This window comes from Schistocerca cancellata, chromosome 2 (genome assembly GCF_023864275.1).
Source record: "Schistocerca cancellata isolate TAMUIC-IGC-003103 chromosome 2, iqSchCanc2.1, whole genome shotgun sequence".
Classification (NCBI taxonomy): domain Eukaryota; kingdom Metazoa; phylum Arthropoda; class Insecta; order Orthoptera; family Acrididae; genus Schistocerca; species Schistocerca cancellata.
Genome location: NC_064627.1, coordinates 1,030,947,358 through 1,030,974,479, shown reverse-complemented (window position 1 = coordinate 1,030,974,479; position 27,122 = coordinate 1,030,947,358). Strand labels below are relative to the sequence as shown.

General features: G+C 41.5%; 1 protein-coding gene across 1 annotated transcript in view; it reads right to left on the bottom strand.

The window, feature by feature from the left end:
* LOC126160714 (uncharacterized) overlaps window positions 1-27,122 on the bottom strand; it is a 271,072-nt gene that overhangs the window by 101,091 nt on the left and 142,859 nt on the right. The window lies entirely within an intron of this gene.

The window sequence follows — 27,122 nt, the reverse complement described above, 5'->3', positions numbered from 1 at the left end:
CTGAAATATCTCCATCAGCAAGACATATTTATAATTTACGTACACCATTAAAACCTACAGATTGTAACCAGTACTCTTGATGAAGTTAACTATCACTTTATATAGACGAACGTCTATAGTACACAAAAGAGAAGAAGCTGGTTGAGGAAGATGGTAGCCCATACTCAGCAATGTCTTCAGAAAGACCAACCGTTCACGGTCAAATTTGGGGCACATAAATAAGATGTGGTTGACATCAGCTTCCGACTCAGGATCACACTCACATGCTGGTGAACTGTAAACGTTGATCCGATGTAGATGTTGTGGGAAAGAGGCATGATTGAAGCGGAGTTTTATGATGGTAGAAATCGTGGATCGGTCCAGATGTGTCCTCATGAACCACGGCTGTGAAGGAATCCGAGATTGTAGCACTGCGTAATAACCGCCTTTTGTCTGTTGAGAAACGTTCCACATTTCCTGCCATTGTTGTCTTGTGTGATTCTTGACTTCACGTAAGTAGTCTGTATAAGGAAGGTGCAGATCCAGGACGGTGCCTAAGGTTGCCGCTCGTTTGGCTAATGCATCAGCTTCATCATTATAGAGGATACCAGAGTGGGAAGGTACCCACAACGAATGGATCGTCCGGCCCGTGCGTGTGCTGCGAATATATTCAGATATCACATCCAAGATATAACTGTTGGTTGTTTTGTTCCATCGACTGTACTGAATGTTTTTAAGAACGCTTGCGAGTCAGATACTATCAATATCTTGGGGAAGGAAGTGCTAGAGACAAACTTAAGTGCTTCCAAAACTGCCACTGTCTCCGCCGTAAAAATAGAAGTGCTCGTAGGCAGTTTGAAGGTTTTGCGGATCTGGATCTGAGGGCAGAAAAAAGCGCATCCTGTACACTCTTCTTGCGGAATTTTGGAGCCATCGGTATATACACAGAGAAAACCCGGCCATTGTGCTTGAACGAGACGATTGAAGCCAACGTTAACATTAGTACTGTCCGGCCAGGTCGTACTTAAATAATGGACTGGGATCTGGGAGCAGAACGTTGGAAGATCATATTCAAAAACAGGTAGATGCGCTAAACGACGTATAGAATGTATGACAGGTGACCAAGTGTCAAAGCTGGCACAAACGGCTGGCACTTTATTCCTTCTGTGGGACGCAATCCACAGTCGATAAATGCAGTCTCTACTTTGATAGACGGAACTGTCAATAATGGCCATGCCTTGAATGTAGAATTTGTCCGATAACATTTGGCGCCTAATGCTCAAGGGCACCTCCCCTGCTTCTATTAAAAGGGCGTTGGTGGGCGTCGATCGCATGGCTCCAAGACAGTTACGAATGGCTCTATATTGAAGAGTATCTAATTTGGAGAGATGAATCTTCTGACGCAGTGTTGCAGAATTGACAGCCATAGTCTAATCGAGATCGAATTATCCCTCGGTACATGGTGAGTAAAACACTCTGGTGCGCTCCCCACCAGACACGAGTGAGTGATCTGATTATATTTAAACCTTCTTCACACTTGGTAACGGTGGATCGGATGTGCGGCGCCCAGCTTAACCGAGAGTCAAAAATCATCCCCAGAAATCGAACGTGAGATTTTATTTGGAAGGTGTACTTGCCACAGGTAATGTGATCTTCAGTGCGAGCTGTCGTCGACTTGGAGAAGGGAACGTTTGCTGATTTCTCAGCCGAGATCTCCAGCCCATTGACAGAGAGCCACTCATCGATGTGTGCGGTGGTTGTGGTTAATGCCGTTTTGGCCTGAAGATATGAAGCAGCAGTAGAATAAACACACATATCATCAGCATAATGTAGGATTTTTCGTCATTGCTCCTTAGACGCATAGCTTGAACAGTAGGGGCGAAAGACTACATCCCTGTCTTACACCCTTTTTAATCCGAGCCCTTAATTCTTCGTCTTCCATTCTTTTATTGCCTCTTGGTTCTTGTATGTATTGTATATTAACCGTTTTTTCCTACAGCTTACCCCTATTTTTTCAGAATTTCGAACATCTTGCACCATTTTACATCATCGAGCACTTTTCCAGGTCGACAAATCCTATGAACGTTTCTCGATTTTTCTTTAGCTTGCATTATCAATCGGAACGTGAGAATTCTCTCTTCATGGTGCCTTTACCTTTCCTAAAGCCAAACTGATCGTTATGTAACACATCCTCTGTTCTCTTTTCCATTCTTCTGTATATTATTTTTGTCAGCAATTTGGATGCATGAGCTTTTAAGCTGCTTGTGCTATAATTCTGTCACTCAGCTGCCCGTGCTATTTTCCGGATTGCGTGGAAGATATTTTTCCAAAAGACTGACGGTATGTCACCAGTTTCATAGATTTTGCACAACATGAATATTCATTCGGTTGCTACATTCCCACAATGATTTTAGGATTTCCGATGGGGTGTTATCCATCCATTCTGCCTTATTTGATTTCATTTCTTGAAGGGCTCTTTTAAATTCTGACTCTAACATTGGATCCTCTACGCCTCCCTTCCATATCGACTAATTTCTTCTTCCATCACGTCATGAGACTGCCGTTATTAAAATCAAATTATCACACTTTTCTCTTCTTGTAATATTTTTCGTCGACCATCATCAGAGATTTGTCAGCGTGGTGAGTAGAGGACGCTGCAAAAGATAAGTAAAATCAGAATCGACACATCGAGAGATAAGTCGAACAAGCTTTGTTTTAGCCTTCATACTGACATGTTTGAAGAGCTTTTTGCAGGTTCTAAAACTATGGATAGCAAGACCGAAGGAGTTGTGTAGCTGTGAAGGTAATACAACACACTGCAAGAACATAAGCTTCTCTTGACGGGACATCCACAACCACTGATATTCATCAATAGTGGTATGATCCGCTACAGCTGCAAAAATTCTTTTATTTCGTGAAAGAAAGCACAACGTCATACACTAGCGTGTTCATCACTGTTCCCTAACAACCAAACCTTTAGTCCTGTTCCGGGAAAAGCCACATATAGTACTAACGTATATCACTGTAACGTGAAACACGCTAATGTTACCCTCTGAGAGGATTTCGAAGATTGACCGCGCGTGTGTCTAATGGACAAAGGTATCAGAATATAATTTTGAATTTAATGAAATTAACAGAAAAACCAAACGGACTTTAAATATGGGAGTTAATGAAAGAGATTCATAAAGAATGAGATTCATGAAGAATGAAAAAAAAAAAAAAACGAACGGTCGCCACGCCAATTACCGACATTAATTTAGAAATATTTATTTGAGAAAATTGACTATTGGTTATTGAAGTAAACTTTCGTTGAGATTTCCCTTTGAATAGCAAACAGGATAGAAACTGATACAGTGCACTCTGAACTGTGTGTACCAGCAGTTACAAATAACGCACACACCAGTAAATTATAGAAAGTAATTTTGCACCATGTTCATACTAATGACAGATTTACTCAAATCAAATACTGAAATTTTACTGCATGAAGTGCAGAACTAAATTTGGACATGAGTGGTTTTTAACTTAACTGAGATGAAAAACAAATAAAGACGAATAATATCATAAATAAAATGTTTAAGCTCCTCTGCATATATTAGTTTTCCTTGCAAACAGTAATAGTTCAATTTTTTACTACTAGGTAGAGAATATGATGGGGATCCATAAACTAGTATAGTTTCACTAGTCAATGCTATTTGATTATTGCAGTAGAAAATATTAATTCAAAAAGCTAGTTATTCACTTCACTTGGAGTAGTTCATAATTTACTTTGCAAGACAATAAAATACAACACTGGGCTTAATTAACTTCAAAAAAGGAATCATTCATGATAGGAATTAAAACCACACTAATTTCGAAAATGAGCTAAGCTTATTTGCCTTTTTATCACCTGTGAAGCAGGAATTTTAGACAATAATATTTACACAATCTTGCACTGTAATCCTACAAAACTATATTTTGTAATTAACTCAGGATACTTTAGCAAAATCCTATCCAACGTCACTTTTGTGATTTTAACTTTAACTTTGTCCGCCCCCTGTAGCTGAGTGGTCAGCGCGACATACTGTCAATACTAAGGCCCCAGGTTCGATTCCCGGCTGGGTCGGAGATTTTCTCCGCTCAGGGACTGGGTGTTGTGTTGTCCTAATCATCATCATTTCATCCCCATCGACGCGGACGTCGCCGAAGTGGCGTCAAATTAAAAGACTTGCACCCAGCGTACGGTCTACCCGACGGGAGGCCCTAGTCACAAGACATTACGTTACTTTATCTTTCACTACTCCTTTTACATTAGACAAAAATCAGTTTCAAACACTTGATTGCAAGAATTGTTGATTTAAATCAGGGTACTCGGTTTTAGTAGCACTTAGGTGAGGACCCTGCATAGGTTTGTGATCACGGTAGAAAATATGGTCCGGACACGAATTTATGCTTTGTGATTATTGTTAAAACAACACACAAATTAACTAGTCCATACCCGTATACATTACTGAATGTATGAAGAAAGTAAAGCAGTGGCGAAGATTGGTAGCAAGCGACATGGCGGCTAACTGTACTCACTGCTCTTGATGTTCGAATGCTCTATAAAATCTCTTCTTGGTGACGAATTTTCGACATGTTACAGCCATTCCTCTATTCAGAGAATACTAAAGAACAGCCAGATCCACATCTAAGGCAAATCATTTATGAAGCAGCATCCAATTGCCTCTCTTAGCACCGTCGAAGTGTACCGAGCTATGGCTAGCAACATACCGCGTGCTGTTCACGCAAAGGGGCCGCTCATTCGACCGCCAAAACCACCTTTTACATCGCGCCATGCCACTTCCGTTGCTGGGGGACTTCCCTACAGCTTTTACATGTTACAAATAAAAGTGCCCTAAGCATGAACCAGCTTTAAATAAATATTTTCTTTTTATGAACATACATATATTATAATAATTTATCTTTTTAACATATACTTTTGCTTTTTTAATATGTACAGTTGTGCTCAAAAGTATCCGAACGACCTGAATTGCATTTTGCCTGATTCGCATACAACCCACATAACGCAGCTGTCTAGCAGGTCCTCTAATCGCTCCTTGGTACAGTCGTTTGACTATTGAAAATGGTTCCAACAAGTCCCCACTAGAAAACACTACTTTGCATCGCACTAACTCTAGATGTAGAGTAATACTACGATACTACAAATATCAGGGAACACCTTATCACAGGTAAGACTATCCTTAAGGCTTGTAAGCTCACATTTATTACAATAAATGACATACCTGAAATGTTACCACTCTCATTATTACGTCAGATAGGTAATGCACGTAGTAAGTTCGTCGTATTCATGATTTCCTCTTCAAAGTAACATACCGTACTTATTATTTAACACAAAATAACATTAAAAATGTAAGTTATTCACGAGCAGCTAGTTGAGAATACGTATGTACTTCAAATGACACGACGAACCGTCTCGTTCTGCATATGGATTCAAACCCAGGTCATGCAGACTAAGCAAAGATTTCGTGACTGACAGGAACTAACAGTCATTCCTGATTAGGCATAGAGAGAGTGATATATCTCGATTTTAGACAGTATCAATTAGCAAATACCAACTTTAAATTACACAAGGCAAACATTTTTAACGGACCCGAATTCCTACCCAGCTCCTATTGTCCATGTTAACGAACTACGAGAGATGTTAAATATTGCTTATTAAGTAACTTACTAGAAATGCCGTGAGGTAAAGCTTTGTGTTTGACAGGGATTCTAACCCAGAACCTAATCGGATAGATATCGAAGCACAATCAACTGTGACATATCGCATTTTCTCGGCAGTAGCCAGATGTTTTAACTGAAATGACGAGACGAAAGATTAAGTTTTTCCTTCCCAGGACTCCAACCCGGCACCTATCGCTGTTATATTCTAGAGAAAACGAACGTTAAATATAGGTTTGTTGCACCAGCAGCGACATGTGAGCACGTTTGAACTAGAAATAATATGACGAAGAGTTCATTGCTGACTGGGAATACATATCGTTGTTGACTACACGCAAAGAGACGTCAGCTACCGAATTTTTCTCCACCAGCAGCTCGGAATAACATGTTGTTGAACTTACAGTGATCTCTCAAATAGTTCTGTGCCTCACTGGGAGTCAAAAACGTCAAATATCGTTAGTGTTGACAACGAATGAAAATACATTAAAAGTCGAAATTATTATCCACCAGCAGATAGGTGTTCTCATGCTAGATCTTGATAATGCATAATGAAATCTTTAGTGCCGGGCCAGGATTCGAACCCATTCACGCGCAATTTGCGGAGATGTTGAGGAATCTGCAGTTCTGAACAAACAACAAATTGTAGCCGAGCTGTATTGTTACGAAGGGAACAAATTCAGCGTTAAGGGCGGTCTGAGTTGCATTCCCAGCTCAGAATCAATTTTATCGACATGCAGAAGCTCAGATAAAAGATGGAATAAGTGTCCTGTGAGCCTACATAGCGTTTGTTTCGTCACTAGAAATAAATAACTAGTATAAGAAAGGTTACTGGTGATAGAGTTTCTACATGTCGCCACTCCAGACTTTATTGTGACTCAACCTACCGTCTACTTGGTAGAGAAGGAATATCATTTTTAATGTGAATTTCAGACCACAATGCCATTATATCTTCTTCACTTGGTGTAGCCAGAAGAGAATGGAATCTGTCTCTCCCTATCTAAAATCACTGACCGAAGTTGGAGGCGAACCCAGACCATAGATATATGAAACTCTCTTCAGCCCAACAGACCACCAAATCCTCTCCTCAGTGGCTCATTTTTCTATCATAACGCCGTTGTGCCACACTGGCTGAGAATTCTGACACACAGGCTCCCTGTATCAATTTGCAGCATGTTCAGTAAATTCATTTACTTGGTTGACCGAATCACCATGAACTAGCTGCCTCGGCTACCCAGTGCATACATTCAACTTTATTTTGTAATCACCAAAATAAAATCACGTAACTGCCACCAGCACAGAACTGCCAACAGTGTAGGATGCATAAATTTAAATAGGAAGTGTTCCTTTCCACTTGAGCTACTCTATTGCGCTATCTGTTTGTTGAAAACGTCGTGCAGTGTAAAAGAAAAGGTATAACTGTTTGTCTCTCATAAGTATTGACCTGGCCATATGCATAGTCCCAAAGCGCTGTGGAATGCACAAGTTCTGGAGGAATTGTTTTTGACTTCTGGAGCTGTAACAGCTATGTGTCGGTTAGTAGCGTAATGGTAAGTATCGCACCCGGTAGGTAAGATGTCGCGAGTTCGAGTACATTCACTGCTATATTTTTTTAAAACGCAATTGTGCTGTCTGCTAAAGTTATCAATCCAATGGAAATGTAACATAATTCTCTTCACTTCTCAACCCAAAATAGTTGTATGTGGAAAAAGGGCTAACTTCTGCGACATTTTGTTCATTTCAGGTTTAACAGACAGCCAGACAGTAGATGCATCTCGAAACTTTTGTATTATGTATGGGTAGAGCGCATCGTGCCAAAATACGTCGGAAAAGTATTTTCTATATTAGCTGTCGTCTGGTTGTGGCATTTTATTCTTCTTCAAACCTTGTTTGTGAGCTTTAACTCAGAACAAGGTTTCTACATGCATGTAATCAATAAACTGCATATGCATTTTCAGACTGTTACAGATAACATCAGAGAATTCGCATATATCGTTGATGATTAATTTCTCTCTTATGTTTACTATTGTTTTAACAACATTAAAGGAAACCTTACGAAAATTGTGAACTGAATTATAAAAAATGATATAAAACTACCGACGATAACCTTACGACGAAAGTCTGTTTTAATAAACCTGAGTATCTGTACACAAGCGTGCCTCTATCGACACGAATTGGTAAATAATTACTCACTTAGATTTTGATTGGGTTTGAGTTTAATTGGTATGCTGTGTCATACTCAAGATGGATGCAAGTGTGGCGTTTCATAAATAAAGTTATGTATTCCTAGAAACCCAAAATTTGCTTGTCAGCAGCGGAAAGAGGCGTTACCTGTTGTGCAGCATTGTAAGTTTTTCACCATTGCACTATGAGCCGAAAGTATTTTCTTGCGATTTCCTTATCGATGTTTGATCTGACTGTTTGTAGCTCTTTCATAGAAGGGATAAAAACGCTACACTCAGTGAGACTGGAACTGTGAACCATAACAGACGTTGTTTGAGAGGTCAGCACGTTACCACAGCGCGGGCGAAGAAGTATGTGTCTGAGTTTTCTCTTACGAGACCAATAGTGGCTACAACTCGTAACCCGCTATTTGAAGGACGAGGTTAGTTGCGATTTCCACGTGCAACGACTTTCCTGGTCTGAAAACCGTAAATTTACAATCTTTTGTTACACCTCAAGCGATAACAACTCAGATTATTCAATGGAAATTAACAAGAAAAATCAAGTGAACTTTGAGGCTTAATTCCGTGCACACCAGGAAGTAACTCGTCAATCACAGAGTTGCCAAACATACATTGCCTTGTTGCCAAATCTCAGTTACAATACCAGCAGGAAAAAGACGAACCGATGTGATCTTACAGCGGGCTGGGAAGTGACCATAGCTGGTGTCTCCAAGTCGCGGCTGCTATGGCCTGGAATACGTAATGCGTCTGATTCGCATTTCTGTAACTAGGTTTAGGGACTGGAGCGTAGTTACTAATAATACTCAGAACTGACTGCAAACTAGGTACCATAAATCAGTAACCCTCATAGTTGTTTTTATACTTCTTACGTAAGTGTACTCAAAACTAAGAAACTCATTCACAGACGTTTTCGTGCCTCAACGATAGTCGAGCACAACAAACAAAAATAAAAAAAGAATGTGTGTGTGTGTGTGTGTGTGTGTGTGTGTGTGTGTGTGTGACAGAGAGTGATAAAAATCAAAAAGGATGAGAGGGAGAGAGAGAGAGAGAGTAAAAGATTGTAAAGAAATTGAATCATGGTATGTAAAGAACTCTTTCATTAAAATGACACGTTCCACATCATTACGATAATCGTGTTCATGATCTATGAAACAAGAAATCTAATGTAATCTAAGCTAATCATATCATATTGATGACTTGCCATGAAGAGTCATGAATTACCCAAGTTTTTGCCAATACCAGTAACCAAATCTAAACTTGAAAATAAAAGACGACAATTTTTGTACTAAACCGGGACTTCTGTCAAGACCGTTTCGTCTCTGTTAATTAACGACGAAAGATGTCTGATATACCTCTATTCTGAAGTAACAAAGTGTGCATGCATTTAAAGATGAAGTGCATGATGTGAAGTTCTGTGACGTAGATACGAACCCAACACGTAATCGGATTGTTGACTAAGCAAAATCAAATGTTTCTTATCGGTTTTTCTTACCAGCTGCTAGGTGTTTGAATCTAAAATAAGGATACAAACTTTTGTGCCTAAGCGACACTCGAACTGCACACCTACTGTGCATCCACGAATATAGCTTAAGTATCAGTTGCTTACTCACCAATAGTAAGATGTGTGCCTGTTTGCCCAGAAATAACGACATCTATTGCGATTGTTGGCAACACATGAACAGACATTAAAAATGCACATTAATTTTCACTAGCAGGCCGGTGTGCACGTGATAGGGCTTGAAATGAAATTATGAATATTTTTGTACTGGATCAGGATTCGGACCCACATACGTACGTTTGGAGGAGTCCTAGAGAAGATTGCAGTCTTGAGAAAAGGAACAAAATGTTTGAACTATACTGTTCCGAGAGATTCAGATCCTCGAAAGCGGAGATACGAATTCGAATCACAGTCCAGCACCAAATTTTTCAACGTCTCTAGTTGAATCAAGTACAAGTAAAGTAAGAGCCCTGTTCCTTTAAATGGCTATCAGTTCAACAAATAAAATAAAATTTTCTAATGTAAGTAAGTTTACTGGCGACTTTATTTCTGTTTACCATGACTTCCGCTATTTCATTTCCCAACGTAAACCGGCTATGCCCAGTTGGTAATGAAGGAAAGTGATGTTTAATGCGGATTCTAGATTATAACGTCTTTCTCTTGATATTACCAGGGGTAAAGTAAATCTGTTTGTGCCTCTTAAAAGTAAATGCCTGAACCCAGGCATTACACCTATGATAGTTCGTTCCGCCAGACCACTGTTGCCACATTTCCCAGCCCCAGGAGTGTGCTGTAATAGATGATTTGCTTAGCTTAAGAAATTAGTCACGTTGAAAAAAACGCGAGTCTATTAAATGGTTAAATAGAAGCAAGCTTCTGAAACGGAGATTATGCTATTCTCATGTCAGCAGGATGTAAAGACTCTTCTAGGCATTTTGAAATTTTCACAAATTCAGCAAATTTCTTATTTCGAGAAAATCCACTGGGAAGTGTGAAGTTACCGGATAATTCGATTTTTACCGTCATTATTACTATCATTTTCTTCATACCGCTGCTGGAACATTGTACTTGATCATGTGATGCCTTTTGGTCACTATGGAAGTAGTTTCCCAAGAACAGGTTCTTTCCCTGTCTACGGAATCCTTTTCACGTTAATATCAAACATCAGTAATTACTCGTAGATTACATTAAAACTAAAGTAACTGATGATAACAAAAACGCGCTGCCTTTCTTCATTTACTTGCGCCTAGAAATGGCTATCGAGTACTGCCAAACCCAAAGGCAAGAGATATTACTACCTTCCGATATACGTCGCTGTCAGTTCTTCCATATGATTTGGTCGACAGACCTGTTTCAAGTTGTGTATGACAGACAATGTTTTAGAAAATCAACTGTTTTCCTTTGCAATAAACAGAAAGATTTTCATTCTAAGTATCTAAGTACCAAATTTTCGCAATATTAGTTCAAATTTAATATTCGCTTCTATAATGTAGGAAAGCATTTCACAGTTGCAAAACTCGCATCCGACTCATTGACCTTACACTTAGTCGCTGACCATAAATTCTAGCTCAGAGTGACACCAGATTAAGTAACCTAATGTAGCGAAGACTGTTTGCCAGTGCTCTTTCTCACCGGAAAATTCGCAATTCACTCATTGGGCTCCATAAGTACACTGTAACAGTAATTTCTGTGTGTATGCAATGCATACGGATTAGAATTTAGTGGTGCTCTCTCTTCCACTTCTGTATACAATATGCCTGACCTAAACGGGCCCTTTACCATTACAGGCCCTGGGCAGTGCAACATCATACTGACAACAGTAATGTGCTTATACTGACAAACTGACTGTTCGTTTTACCTGATTTTGTAATCATTTAAATAAAACAACATGACCTTCCAGTGGGAGACATTTCGTCCCCCTTTTCCTTCTGTGAAATTTGTCAGTAAGCTTCTTGCCTTTCAACCAGTGAAATGCGGCAGAGTTCACAAACCACGATTTAGTGCCGTTAAGACGATTTATTTAAACTTCACAAGATTGCACATAGGTGCAATCGGTTTTGAGGAGCAAAGTGTTTGTTATCTTACTTTTGTGACCGGTGGGCATAAGCGATTTCCAAAGACTTTTTATTGTACTGAAATAATATTTTGTCGCAAAGTGACAAGGTAAGTGTTTTATCCGTATATATTTTGTAGGAAACTGTAATCGTGATGAAGATTATACACCTGAATGTTTGACACATCTGGTAGGAGAAAACTCTGCATATTAACCAAACCCCGCGCCTCCTCTCTATATCCTCCTATGACATGAGCACGGGATTCTCCTAGCATTCCGCTACAGAGCTGTTCCTAGCACAGCTGAGAATTGGCAACATCGTCACAAACATTAGGCAACACTGTGACAGTGCAATCACTTCCGCGTATGGTACTGAATTGACTCACTACATTCACTTGTTATTCCCTTTCCATTTGAATGACTCATGCTATATAATCCTTATGTAAACTAAGACACTGGGAGAGAAAATTCAATTTTTTGCCTAAAGAAATACTATTCTTCACATAAGTGACAACTTTTATTATCTTTCACGATGCGTTATGAGGCTGAGCGACAAATACCATGATGAGAGTGGCGGACGGGCAGCAGTGTGTCCGTAGCCAGGTGGTACCGCCCGTGTCTTGGTTCAGAGCGGCTCAATCAGTCGTCAGTTGTAACCGTGGTAGGGGCCAGCGTATGCGAACTTTTTTTTCTGATATATTTTATGGAGCTGCGAATTTCCAGAAAAAATGCTGTATCGAAATCGGAAGAAAACCTTTAGACATCAAATCCTCTTGGTAGCTCGACTCAGTAAGTTGTGTTAATGGTCATAGATCTTGGCTTCCTGACTGACAAGCTGCTTCGCAATACCAGCGTCTCTGAAGAAATTCGAATAGACCATCAGCGATACGAATTTCAATATTGTTGTTCACTTAAGACTCACATGCCAGAGTGATAAGTATGAAGGAAATGAACCTCTTGATTACTATAGGGCCTCTATGCTAAATTTTCACAGAAGCAATTAGGAACTCCTTGCAGACATTTGCTAACAGCGGCTCTAGCAACTTTTTTCTCTGGGCAGCTTCATATATGGGCAATTTTGTCGCCTTAAATCCAAATGAATATTTTAAATATCACTTGTGAACAGCGTTCACTTCTCCATTAATTACCGAGCGGGGTGGCGCAGTGGTTAGACACTGGACTCGCATTCGGGAGGACGACGGTTCAATCCCGCGTCCGGCCATCCCGATTTAGGTTTTCCGTGATTTCCCTAAATCACTCCAGGCACATGCCGGGATGGTTCCTCTGAAAGGGCACGGCCTACTTCCTTCCCAATCCTTCCCTAATCCGATGAGACCTATGACCACGCTGTCTGGTCTCCTTTCCCAAACCAACCAACCAATCCATTAATTAAGGTATAGACCTCAAAATATGCAATTTGCCTGAGTAGCTGTAGAGCAGATTCTGACAGGTATTGACACAATCTTTTGCATCCATTTACCATAGAGAATCAAAGAAAGAAATCAAACACATTACATTGCATTTACTCTCTGTGCCTTGACTAACACATATGAATCCATGACAAAAATAAATTATTTGAAGAATCTCCTGTGAAAGGAAAAAGAACAGGATATGACACTTCAATTATAGCCCACTGGATCAGAAACAATGAAATTAATTCTGTGCCACATTGATGTATTGCATACTAGTGTAATAAAATACTCACCAAATAAAAACGGTTTTGTGTCTCTGCTGCTATCGAGTGTGAAACACAGATCATAGACAGATTTTATGGACCACCACTCAACAACATTAAATCATTTTACATCGTCGAGAGTGAGGAGTGCAGCAGACGTTGCGGGCAGAAGGCAGCTCATTGCTTCAGCCCGCGCCGGTAGGCGGCAAACGGGTCCCAGAGAACTGAGACGCATGCGGTGTTCAGAGGCAGATGGTCGGCAAAGAAATCTTTCGCTAAAACATTGTTGGACCAAACTGTTATAACCAGTGTGACAGAATGAGAAATCTATTGTAGATTCGCTTGAATTACACTCATAGCTTCAGCAACGAGAGGAAAGGGGCGATAAAAACTTTGTCGACGTGTGCTTTTAGTTACCAGACGTCGTATTAGCTAGTCTCGCGTTTTACCTCAAGACTACGGTCGTAGTCAAGAATAAAGTACTAAGACTGAAGTCAAGACTTCCTCTGGGAAGTGCCGCAGTCTACAATGTTGCCAGATCGAGCATATTGCCGGACATTGGATTCTGAGAGGAGCACGACTGTATTGCCCACCTTACGTGAACGACTCGACGGTCAATGTTTTGCTCTAAGACCGTAACTTCAACACATATTACACGCTGAAGACTCAGAAGAACTAAAAAAACAAAAGTAGTTTATGAGAGCAACGTTAACTATAGCCTTAGAAGTATTCATAGTATTGTATACGTGTGTGTAAACGCCTTCCAATGCCCACTCAAGGAAGACAAGGATACAGAGTCTAGCTTCGATATTATAAATTCGCCTCAGTTTGCGGATGAACTCAGACTTAGGTTGATAATCATTCAGAATATTTAGCAGTACTGTACCCATTGGTGTTAAACTCGTTTTCAACCAATGATTCCCACAGCTACAGGAACACTACTTGTGATACCCCATAGACCAAATACTTAGGCAAGGCTACCAGACGAAAAGATCAACCTGACACAAACTGTGGGAAGTTTGTTTTACAACCTTCGTACCTGGATAATGAGCTTTTTCCTATTTGAGATGTCTGTGAACATTGCTGATTGAGACGATTTAAGACGAAACTAAATTCCATCAGCTACGACAATGTTTAAAGAAATCGTCTTAACGGCACTAAATCGTGGTTTGTGAATCATTTACCGGCCGAACTCTGCAGCATTTCACTGGTTGGAAGGCAAGAAGATTACTGACAAATTTCACAGAAGGAAAAGGGGGACGAAATGTCTCCCACTGGAAGGTCATGTTGTTTTATTTAAACGATTACAAAATCAGGTAAAACGAACAGTCAGGTTGTCAGTATAAGCACATTACTGTTGTCAGTATGATGTTGCACTGCCCGGCGCCTGTAATGGTAAAGCGCCCGTTTAGGTCAGGCATATTGTATACAGAAGTGGAAGAGAGAGCACCACTAAATTCTAATCCGTATGCATTGCATACACACAGAAATTACTGTTACAGTGTACTTATGGAGCCCAATGAGTGAGTTGCGAATTTTCCGGTGAGAAAGAGCACTGGCAAACAGTCTTCGCTACATTAGGTTACTTAATCTAGTGTCACTCTGAGCTAGAATTTATGGTCAGCGACTAAGTGTAAGGTCAATGAGTCGGATGCGAGTTTTGCAAGTGTGAAATACTTTCCTACATTATAGAAGCGAATATTAAATTTGAACTAATATTGCGAAAATTTGGTACTTGGATACTTAGAATGAAAATCTTTCTGTTTATTGCAAAGGAAAAACATTGATTTTCTAAACCATTGTCCGTCATACACAACTTGAAACAGGTCTGTCGACCAAATCATATGGAAGAACTGACAGCGACGTATATCGGAAGGCAGTAAAATCTCATGCCTTTGGGTTTGGCAGTACTCGATAGCCATTTCTAGGCGCAAGTAAATGAAGAAAGGCAGCGCGTTTTTGTTATCAAGTAACGTCTTCTTCAACTACTTTACTTTTAATGTAATCTACGAGTAATTGCTGATGTTTGATATTAACCTGAAAAGGATTACGTAGACAGGGAAGGAACCGTGATGGGTTCTTATCTCTGTCACAGAACTTCACATCATGCACTTCTACTTTAATGGCATGCACACTTTGTTACTTCAGAATAGAGGTATATCAGACATCTTTCGTGGTTAATTAACAGAGACGAAACGGTCTTGACAGAAGTACCGGTTTATTACAAAAATTGTCGTCTTTTGTTTTCAAGTTTAGATTTGGTTACTGGTATTGGCAAAAACTTTGGTAATTCATGACTCTTCATGGCTAGTCATCAATATGATATGATTAGCTTAGATTACATTAGATTAATTCTTGTTTCATAGATCATGAACACGATTATCGTAATGATGTGGAACGTGTCATTTTAATGAAAGAGTTCTTTTTGATTTTTATCTCTCTCTGTCACACACACAAACACACACACACACACACACACACACACACACACACACACAAACACACACACATTCTTTTTTTATTTTTGTTTGTTGTGCTCGACTATCGTTGAGGCACGAAAACGTCTGTGAATGAGTTTCTTAGTTTTGAGTACACTTACGTAAGAAATATAAAAACAACTATGAGAGTTACTGATTTATGGTACTTAGTTTGCAGTCAGTTCTGAGTATTATTAGTAACTACGCACCAGTCTCTAAACCTAGTTACAGAATTGCGAATCAGACGCCTTACGTATTCCAGGCCATAGCAGCCGCGACTTGGAGACACCAGCTATGGTCACTTCCCAGCCCGCTGTAAGATCACATCGGTTCGTCTTCTTCCTGCTGGTATTGTAACTGAGATTTGGCAACAAGGCAATGTATCCAGAATGAGATTTTCACTCTGCAGCGGAATGTGCGCTGATATGAAACTTCCTGGCAGATTAAAACTGTGTGCCCGACCGAGACTCGAACTCGGGACCTTTGCCTTTCGCGGGCAAGTGCTCTACCAACTGAGCTACCGAAGCACGGCTCACGCCCGGTACTCACAGCTTTACTTCCGCCAGTACCTCGCCTCCTACCTTCCAAACTTTACAGAAGCTCTCCTGCGAACCTTGCAGAACTAGCACTCCTGAAAGAAAGGATACTGCGGAGACATGGCTTAGCATATGAAGTTTATTGATTACATGCATGTAGAAAACTTGTTCTGAGTTAAAGCTCTCAAACAAGGTTTGAAGAAGAATAAAATGCCACTACCAGACGACAGCTAATATAGAAAATACTTTTCCGACGTATTTTGGCACGCTGCGCTCTACCCATACATAATACAAAAGTTTCGAGATGAATCTACTGTCTGGCTGTCTGTTAAACCTGAAATGAACAAAATGTCGCAGAAGTTAGCCCTCTTTCCACATACGACTATTTTGGGTTGAGAAGTGAAGAGAATTATGTTACAAGTTCCATTGGATTGATAACTTTAGCAGAGAGCACAATTGCGTTTTAAAAAAGTATTGCAATGAATGTACTCGAACTCGCGACATCTTACCCACCGAGTGCGATACTTACCATTACGCTACTAGACGACACATAGCTGTTACAGCTCCAGAAGTCAAAAACAATTCCTCCAGAACTTGTGCATTCCACAGCGCTGTGGGACTATGCATATGGCCAGGTCAATACTTATGAGAGACAAACAGTTATACCTTTTCTTTTACACTGCACGACGTTTTCAACAAACAGATAGCGCAATAGAGTAGCTCAAGTGGAAAGGAACACTTTGTATTTAAATTTCTGCATCCTACACTGTTGGCAGTTCTTTGCTGGTGGCAGTTACGTTTTTTTTATTTTGGTGATTACAAAATAAAGTTGAATGTATGCACTGGGTAGCCGAGGCTGCTAGTTCATGGTGATTCGGTCAACCAAGTAAATGAATTTACTGAACATGCTGCAAATCGATACAGGGAGCCTGTGTGTCAGAATTCTCAGCCAGTGTGGCACAACGGCGTTATGATAGAAAAATGAGCTGCTCAGAAGAGGGTATTGATGGTCTGTTGGGCTGATGAGAGGTTCATATGTCTATGGTCTGGGTTCACTTCCAACTTCGGTCAGTGATTTTAGATAGGGAGAGACAGATTCCATTCTCTTCTGGCTACACCAAGTGAAGAAGATATAATGGCATTGTGGTCTGAAATTCACATTAAAAATAATATTCCTTCTCTACCAAGTAGACGGTAGGTTGAGTCACAATAAAGTCTGGAGTGGCGACATGTAGAAACCCTATCACCAGTAACCTTTCTTATACTAGTTATTTATTTCTAGTGACGAAACAAACGCTATGTAGGCTCACAGGACACTTATTCCATCTTTTATCTGAGCTTCTGCATGTCAATAAAATTGGCTCTGAACTGGGAATGCAACTCAGACCGCCCTTAACGCGGAATTTGTTCCCTTCGCGACAATACAGCTGGCTACAATTTGTTGTTTGTTCAAAACTGCAGATTCCTCAACATCTCCACATATTGCGCGTGAATGGGTTCGAATCCTGGCCCGGCACTAAAGATTTCATTATGTATTATCAAGATCTAGCATGAGAACACCTATCTGCTGGTGGATAATAATTTCGATTTTTAATGTATTTTCATTCGTTGTCAACACTAACGATATTTGACGTTTTTGACTCCCAGTGAGACACAGAACTATTTGAGAGATCACTGTAAGTTCAACAACATGTTATTCCGAGCTGCTGGTGGAGAAAAATTCGGTAGCTGACGTCTCTTTGCGTGTAGTCAATTCCCAGTCAGCAATGAACTCTTCGTCATATTATTTCTAGTTCAAACGTGCTCACATGTCGCTGCTGGTGCAACAAGCCCATATTTAACGTCCGTTTTCTCTAGAATATAACAGCGATATGTGCCGGGTTGGAGTCCTGGGAAGGAAAAAGTTAATGTTTCGTCTCGTCATTTCAGTTAAAACATCTGGCTACTGCCGAGAAAATGCGATATGTCACAGTTGATTGTACTTCGATATCTATCCGATTAGGTTCTGGGTCAGAGTCCCTGTCAAACACAAAGCTTTACCTCACGGCATTTATAGTAAGTTACTTGTTAATAAGCAATATTTAACATCTCTCGTAGTTCGTTAACAGGGACAATAGGAGCTGGGTAGGAATTCGGGTCCGTTAAAAATGTTTGCCTTGTGTAATTTAAAGTTGGTATTTGCTAATTGACACTGTCTAAAATCGAGGTATATCACTCTCTGTATGCCTAATCAGGAATGACTGTTAGTTCCCGTCAGTCACGAAATCTTTGCTTAGTCTGCATGACCTGGGTTTGAATCCATATGCAGAACGAGACGGTTCGTCGTTTCATTTGAAGTTCATACATATTCTCAACTAGCTGCTCGTGAATAACTTACATTTTTAGTGTCTTTTCGTGTTAAATAATAAGTACGGTATGTTACTTTGAAGAGGAAATCATGAATACGACGAACTTACTACGTGCATTGCCTATCTGACGTAATAATGAGAGTGGTAACATTTCAGGTATGTCATTTATTGTAATAAATGTGAGCTTACAAGCCTTAAGGACAGTCTTACCTGTGATAAGGTGTTCCCTGATATTTTTAGTATCGTAGTATTACTCTACATCTGGAGTTAGTGCGATACAGAACAGTGTTTTCTAGTGGGGACTTGTTGGAGCCATTTTCAATAGTCAAACGACTGTACCAAGGAGCGATGAGAGGACCTGGTAGACAGCTGCGTTATGTGGGTTGTATGCGAATCAGACGAAACGCAATTCAGGTCGTTCGGATACTTTTGAGCATGACTGTACATTACAAAACTCTAAATTTCTTGTCACAGATCAAGGAGTTTAAATAACACAGAATACACACTTCATAATTGTAGATACGCAGTTACATAATATAAACCTACTTCTAATCGATATAAGTGTTACACCGTGTCTCATAGTCAGGTGCATTTGCATAGCTATATACAAATAATGATGCGAATCCAAATTGCTAGCTTTAAAAAAGTTAAACAGATCATACACTAAAGTTACTAGAAAAAACACCATGTATATACATAAAATGTGTTCCCATAAACGTGGAATAACACAGGCTAAGTTAGGTTAAAATACTGCATCCTGGTACATGGCATAATCCAGGACACCCTCTTAATTTGTAAGCCTGCTGGAAAGCCTCTCACAGAGCAGGACCGACATAAAAAGAAATTACCCTTCCAAAACTTCGGGTTTAGCGGCGTGCCGCATATAAATCCGAATAATGTTACACTACTTGCCATTAAAATTGCTGCACCACGAAGATGACGTGTTACAGACGCGAAATTTAACCGACAGGAAGAACATGCTGTGATATGCAAATGATTAGCTTTTCAGAGCATTCACAAAAGGTTGGCGCCGCTGGCGACACCTATAACGTGCTGACATGAGGAAAGTTTCCACCGATTTCTCATACACAAACAGCAGTTGACCAGCGTTGCCTGGAGAAACGTTGTTGAGATGCCTCGTGTAAGGAGGAGAAATGTGTACCGTCATGTTTCCGACTTTGATAAAGGTCGGATTGTAGCCTATCGCGATTGCGGTTTATCGTATCGCGACATTGCTGCTCTCGTTGGTCGAGATCCAATGATTGTTAGCAGAATATGGAATCGGTGGATTCAGGAGGGAAATACGGAACGCCGTGCTGGATCCCAACGTCCTCGTATCACTAGCAGTAGGGATGACAGGCATCTTATACGCATGCCTGTAACGGATCGTGCAGCCACGTCTCGATCCCTCAATCAACAGATGGGGACGTTTGCAAGACAACAACCATCTGCACAAACAGTTCGACGACGTTTGCAGCAGCATGGACTATCAGCTCGGAGACCATGGCTGCAGTCATCCTTGACGAAGCATCACAGACAGGAGCGCCTGCGATGGTGTACTCAACGACAAACCCTGGTGGACGAATGGCTAAACGTCATTTTTTCGGATGAATCCAGGTTCTGTTTACAGCATCATGATGATCGCATCCGTGTTTGGCGACATCGCGGTGACCGCACATTGGAAGCGTGTATTCGTCATCGCCATACTGGCGTATCACCCGGCGTGATGGTATGGGGTTGCCATTGGTTACACGTCTCGGTCACCTCTTGTTCGCACTGACGGAACTTTGAACAGTGGAAGCTACATTTCAGGTGTGTTACGACCCGTGGCTCTACCCATCATTCGATCCCTGCGAAACCCTACATTTCAGCAGGATAATGCACGACCGCATGTTGCATGTCCTGTCCGGGCCTTTCTGGATACAGAAAATGTTCGACTGCTGCCCTGGCCAGCACATTCTCCAGATCTCTCACCAATTGAAAACGTCTGGTCAATGGTGGCCGAGCAACTGGCTCATCACAATATGCCAGTGACTACTCTTGATGAACTGTGGTATCGTGTTGAAGCTGCATGGGCAGCTGTACCTGTACACGCCATCCAAGCTCTGTTTGACTCAATGCCCTGGAGTATCAAGGCCGTTATTGCGGCCAGAGGTGGTTGTTCTGGGTACTGATTTCTCAGGATCTATGCATCCAAATTGCGTGAAAATGTAATCACATGTCAGTTGTAGTATAATATATTTGTGCAAAGCATACCCGTTTATCATCTGCATTTCTTCTTGGCGTAGCAATTTTAATGGCCAGTAGTGTAGATATGCGGTTTTTCAAATGCAGAAACGACCAAAAAGGGGGTTATACACAGAGGTGACAAAAGTCATGGGATAATGACATGCACATATGCAGATGGCGGTAGTATCGCTTTCACGAGATACGAACGGGCAGTGCCTTGACCGAGCTGTCATTTCTACTCAGGTGATTCATGTGAAAAGGTATCCGATGATTGTGGCGGCACGACGGGAATTAACAGACTTTGAACGCGGAATGGTAGTTGCAGCTACATGCAGGGGACATTCCATTTCGGAAATCGATAGGGACTTCAACATTCTGAGATCCACAGCTACAAGAATGTGCCGAGAATACCACATTTCAGGCATTGCCTCTCACCATGGACAACGCAGTGGTCGACGGCCTTCACTTAACGACCGGGAGCAGCGGCACTTTCTTAGAGCTGTCGATTCTAACAAACAACACTGCGCAAAATAACTCAGAAATCAACATGGGACGTAAGGCGAACACGTCCGTTAGGACAGTGTGGTTGAAATCGGGCGTTAATGGGCTGTGGCAGCAGACGAACGACGCGAGTGCCTTTGCTAATTGCACGACATCGCCTGCAGCGCGGCTACTGGGCTTGTGGCTATATCCGTTGGATCCTAGACGACTGGAAAACCGTGGCCTGGTCAGATGAGTCCCGATTTCACTTGGTAGGAGCCGATGGTAGCGTTCGAGTGTGGCGCAGACCCCTCGAGGCCACGGACCCAGGTTGTCAATAGGGCACTGTGCTAGTTGGTGGTTGCTCCATAATGGTTGTAAGTGGGCTGCTTGTGTTTTCTTATTGGCAACGTTACGTAGCGCTCTGTATGAAAATCACTGGCTGTGCTGTGTGCAGTCTGTGGCTAGTTTGCATTGTTGTCTGCCATTGTAGTGTTGGGCAGTTGGCTGTTAACAGCGCGTAGCGTTGCGCAGTTGGAGGTGAGCCGCCAGCAGTGGTGGATGTGGGGAGAGAGATGGCGGAGTTTTGAAATTTGTAATACTGGATATTATGAACTGCTATGTATATTATGATTTTTCAACACTATTAAGGTAAATACATTGTTTGTTCTCTATCAAAATCTTTCATTTGCTAACTATGCCTATCAGTAGTTAGTGCCTTTCGTAGTTTGAATCTTTTATTTAGCTGGCAGTAGTGGCGCTCGCTGTATTGCAGTAGTTCGAGTAACCAAGATTTTTGTGAGGTAAGCGATTTGTGAAACGCATAGGTTAATGTTAGTCAGGGCCATTCTTTTGTAGGGATTTCTGAAAGTCAGATTGCGTTGCGCTAAAAATATTGTGTGTCAGTTTAAGCACAGTCATGTATAATTGTTCTATGGGGACGTTTCATGGTGTGGGCTGTATTTACGTGGAATAGACTGGGTCCTCTGGTCGCACTGCACCTTTCATTGAGTGTGAGCAAAAGCCTGTGTGGATGAATAATATTGAACAGTTGTGCATGCATAACGAGATTAGGGAATTGTTTAATAAGAAGAATGACATAAATGGGAGATTACATTTAGCACACTTTGCAGTTGCAGCTGTTATGAGCGCAGAAGTTTGTGGTCTTATTTATAGGCAAATTATCGGTAATACGATGCTGATACGGGAAGAATCAGAGGCCAAACATGAACGTAAGTTTCGGAGACTGGCGGCTAGGCAAAAAATAGTACAAAAAGAGATACTGGTTCCCATTACTTCTCATTTTGTCTGCAATCCTAGGATACAAAATCGTACCGATGTTCAGTTTTCAGACCAGGAATTAGATTTGATAGATAATGGCCTCTCATTTAATAACGAAGTACGATTTACAGAGAAGCAAGTGGAATGTTTAACAGCTCAAAGGACGACGGCCTTAGAGCAGGTGAAGATTGTGCCTGCCAAGAAAAATAGAGTCGCAGTCAGATTCAGCGACTCTTATACTCCGTCAGGGTAAGGACAATAAGGTTTCCGCAAATAGTAACGCTCATCGACGGGTGGCTATAAATATAAATAAGCTCTCTGACAATGTGGCCCCTATTATTCGAAGGATGAGAGAAAAACTACAGCCTTTTTGTTGTGGTTGGCAGGAGAGCGAACACCGTGTTACTAGAGGAAGCCGAAAGGCACGCGTTTTAGCTCACGCAGACTGGCGTGAGGTCTGGAACAGGACAAGGAAATTAGAATTTAGAAAAAAACGGACGTAGCTGGTGGAATACTTAACTTTAATCCATTAATGGTGAACGTCGCTCTTGACGGTATACGATTCACAGTATCAATAGTAACTGGTAATGACGCCATGCTAGGTCGTAGCAAATGACGTAGCTGAAGGCTATGCTAACTATCGTCTCGGCAAATGAGAGCGTATTTTGTCAGTGAACCATCGCTAGCAAAGTCGGTTGTACAACTGGGCGAGTGCTAGGAAGTCTCTCTAGACCTGCCGTGTGGCGGCGCTCGGTCTGCAATCACTGATAGTGGCGACACGCGGGTCCGACGTATACTAACGGACCGCGGCCGATTTAAAGGCTACCACCTAGCAAGTGTGGTGTCTGGCGGTGACACCACACGGTGACACTACACGTTTTGTCTCAGGTTGAGATATTTGCTGTCTTGATGTGAAAGTAAACGTGTTCCAATTTACCAGTCCATAAAGTTCTAGGCATCATAGAGGAAAACCTACGGACATGCAGTAATCTTGAGACTAACTACATTACCGATTTTATGAAACATTTATCAGTGGTCTCGAAGTATAATTATTTCAAATTTGGGGAACACGTTTACAAACAATACACAAACAACAGTGGAGGAGTTTACTGCGGGTAATGAGGTAGAAGAGGCTAAGTTGTTCTTACTAAGGAATCTATATAAGAAATTAAAAGGATACTTAAAGACATCAAACTAGTATTAGATCTGTCCCAGAAAAAGTCTACTTCCTATGAACCCATGAACACACACCTTAAGGGGCACCCTTAAGATATTTAAACAATTTGCTCCAGTAAGACCGATTATTAACGCCATTGGTAATCTGGTGCATCGGTTGGCTAAGCATCTTAATAAGATCTTTACACAGCATTACTTTTTTCCTTAAACGTATATGGTTAAAAATCTCAGGAAAGTTACGGAGCTCTTGCAGGCATTGAATGTACCAAAGTGAGAGATATTTGCCTGTCTTGACCTGAAAGCAAACGTGCCTAATAACCCAGTCCATGAAGTTCTAGGCATCGTACAGGAAAATCTTCGGACATGCAGTAATCTTGAGTCTAGCTACATTACTGAGTTTCTGAAACTTTTATCGGTGGCGTTGAAGTATAATTATTTCAAAGTTGGGGAACACGTTTACAAACAATATACTTCTATATGGCACATTTCGAAGATTCTTTAATCCACTGCCGTTGTTTAAGGACAAGATTGTAACCTATAGGTGGTATATCAACGACGTGATTGTGATTTTTGGTGGCAACAACGGTCAACTAGATGAATTGTTTAGGGACGTAATAGTCAACAACCTAATATTACATTCACCATTGAATTCATGCGGAAAGGTATGCTGCCCAATTTCGGTTTAAACCTCTCCCTAATGGACGGGTACTCTGATACACAATTCTTCTGCTCATCTCAAGGCACATAAACAGGCTCCCTTTAGAACAATGCTCGTTCGGGTGCAGGAAATTCCTTTGTGTAATAAAGCAGAGATGAGAGAACTTGGTATCATTAGATATTTGGTCCAGGTGAATGGGTGTCCTATGAAGATGGTTAGACTTACATAAAAGACTGACGCAGGGTAGTATTAAAAGTAGGGTAGAGGGTAACAGATTTGGTACTATACATTATTGCGGTGTAATCCCCGATAAGGTAGGTAGGTGGTTGAGACCCTAAAATGTCGCACCTTCGTTTTTTATTCTCAAAAACGATGGACAACGGTTTATACACCACGGAGAACAGCAGTGTTAGGCCCTATTGCAATACAAGTGTGGTGTCACCGCCAGACACCACACTTGCTAGGTGGTAGCCTTTAAATCGGCCGCGGTCCGTTACTATACGTCGGACCCGCGTGTCGCCACTATCAGTGATTGCAGACCGAGCGCCGCCACACGGCAGGTCTAGAGAGACTTCCTAGCACTCGCCCCAGTGGTACAACTGACTTTGCTAGCGATGGTTCACTGACAAAATACGCTCTCATTTGCCGAGACGATAGTTAGCATAGCCTTCAGCTACTTCATTTGCTACGACCTAGCAAGGCGCCATTACCAGTTACTATTGAGATTATGAATAATGTACCCTCAAGAGCGATGTTCATAATTTATGGATAAAGTTAAGTATTCCAGCAGCTACGTAAGTTTTTTGTTAAAGTCTAATTTCCTTGTCCTGTTCCAGACCTCACGCCAGCCTGCGTGAGCTAAAATGCGTGCCTTTCGGCTTCCTCTCATACCGGTGTTGGCTCTCCTGCCAACCCACAACAACAAGTGTGTATAAGATTGTTGTTGTTGTTGTGGTGGTATTCAGTCCAGAGACTGGTTTGATGCAGTTCTCCATGCTACTCTATCCTGTGCAAGCTTCTTCATCTCCCAGTACCTGCTGCAACCTATGTCCTTCTGAATCTGCTTAGTGTATTCATCTCTTGGTCTCCCGCTACGATTTTTACCCTCTACGCTGCGATGTATCAGGAATACATGATTTTAATCTGATTTAACCTCTGTTTTTAGACTTTTATGGACTCACGTTTTGTGTACCAACATGGAGTATTCACTACTGGCCATTAAAATTGCTACACCAAGAAGAAATGCAGATGATAAACGCGTTTCCTTGGACAAATATATTAAACTAGAACTGACATGGGACTACATTTTCACGCAATTTGGGTGCATAGATCCTGAGAAATCAGTACCCAGAACAAACATCTCGGGCCGTAATAACGGCCTTGATACGCCTGGGCATTGAGTCAAACAGAGCTTGGATGGCGTGTACAGGTACAGCTGCCCATGCAGCTTCAACACGATACCACAGTTTATCAAGAGTAGTCACTGGCATATTGTGATGAGCTAGTTGCTCGGCCTCCATTGACCAGACGTTTTCAATTGGTGAGAGATCTGCAGAATGTGCTGACCAGGGCAGCAGTCGAAAATTTTCTGTATCCAGAAAGGCCCGTACAGGACCTGCAAAATGCGTTATCCTGCATTATCCTGCTGAAAAGTAGGGTTTCGTAGGGATCGAATGAAAGGTAGAATCACGGGTCGTAACACATCTGAAATGTAACGTCCTCTATTCAATGCGAACAAGAGGTGACCGAGACGTGTAAGCAATGTCACCCCATTCCATCACGCTGGGTGATACGCCAGTATGGCGATGTACGAATACACGCTTTCAATGTGCGTTCACAGCCATGTCGCCAAACACGGATGCGACCATCATGATACTGTAAACAGAACCTGGATTCATCCAAAAAAAAAGACGTTTTGCCATTCGTGCACACAGGTTCGTCGTTAAGTACACCATCGCAGGCGCTCCTGTCTGTGATGCAGCGTCAAGGGTAACCGCAGCCATGGTCTCCGAGCTGATAGTCCATGCTGCTGCAAACGTCGTCGAACTTTTCGTACAGATGGTTGTTGTCTTGCAAACGTCCCCATCTGTTGATTGAGGCATCGAGACGTGGCTCCACGATTCGTTACAACCATGCGGATAAGATGCCTGTCATCTCGACTGCTAGTGATACGAGGTCGTTGGGATCCAGCACGGCGTTCCGTATTAACCTCCTGAACCCACCGATTCCATATTCTGGTAACAGTCATTGGATTTCGACCAACGCGAGCGGTAATGTCTCGATTCGATAAACCGCAATCGCGATAAGCTACAATCCGACCTTTATCAAAGTCGGAAACGTGATGGTACGCATTTCTCCTCCTTACACGAGGCATCACAACAACGTTTCACCAGGCAACGCCGGTCAACTGCTGTTCATGTATGAGAAATCGGTTGGAAACTTTTCGCATGTCAGCACTAAGTGTGTGAATGCTCTGAAAAGCTCAAAAATGTTCATATGTGTGTGAAATCTTATGGGACTACTAAGGTCATCAGTCCCTAAGCTTACACACTACTTAACCTAAATTATCCTAAGGACAAACACAACACCAATGCCCGAGGGAGGACTCGAACCTCCGACGGGATCAGCCGCAGAGTCCATGACTGCAGCGCCCTAGACTCTGAAAAGCTAATCATTTGCGTATCACAGTATCTTCTTCCTGTCAGTTAAATTTCGCGTCTGTAGCACGTCATGTTCATGGTGTAGCAATTTTAATGGCTAGTAGCGTATTTTCTCGAAAAGTGTAGTACAATTTTTGTCTAGCTTTTTTGTTAACAATATGGACACGCGTCATTACTTATTTGTAACTTTGC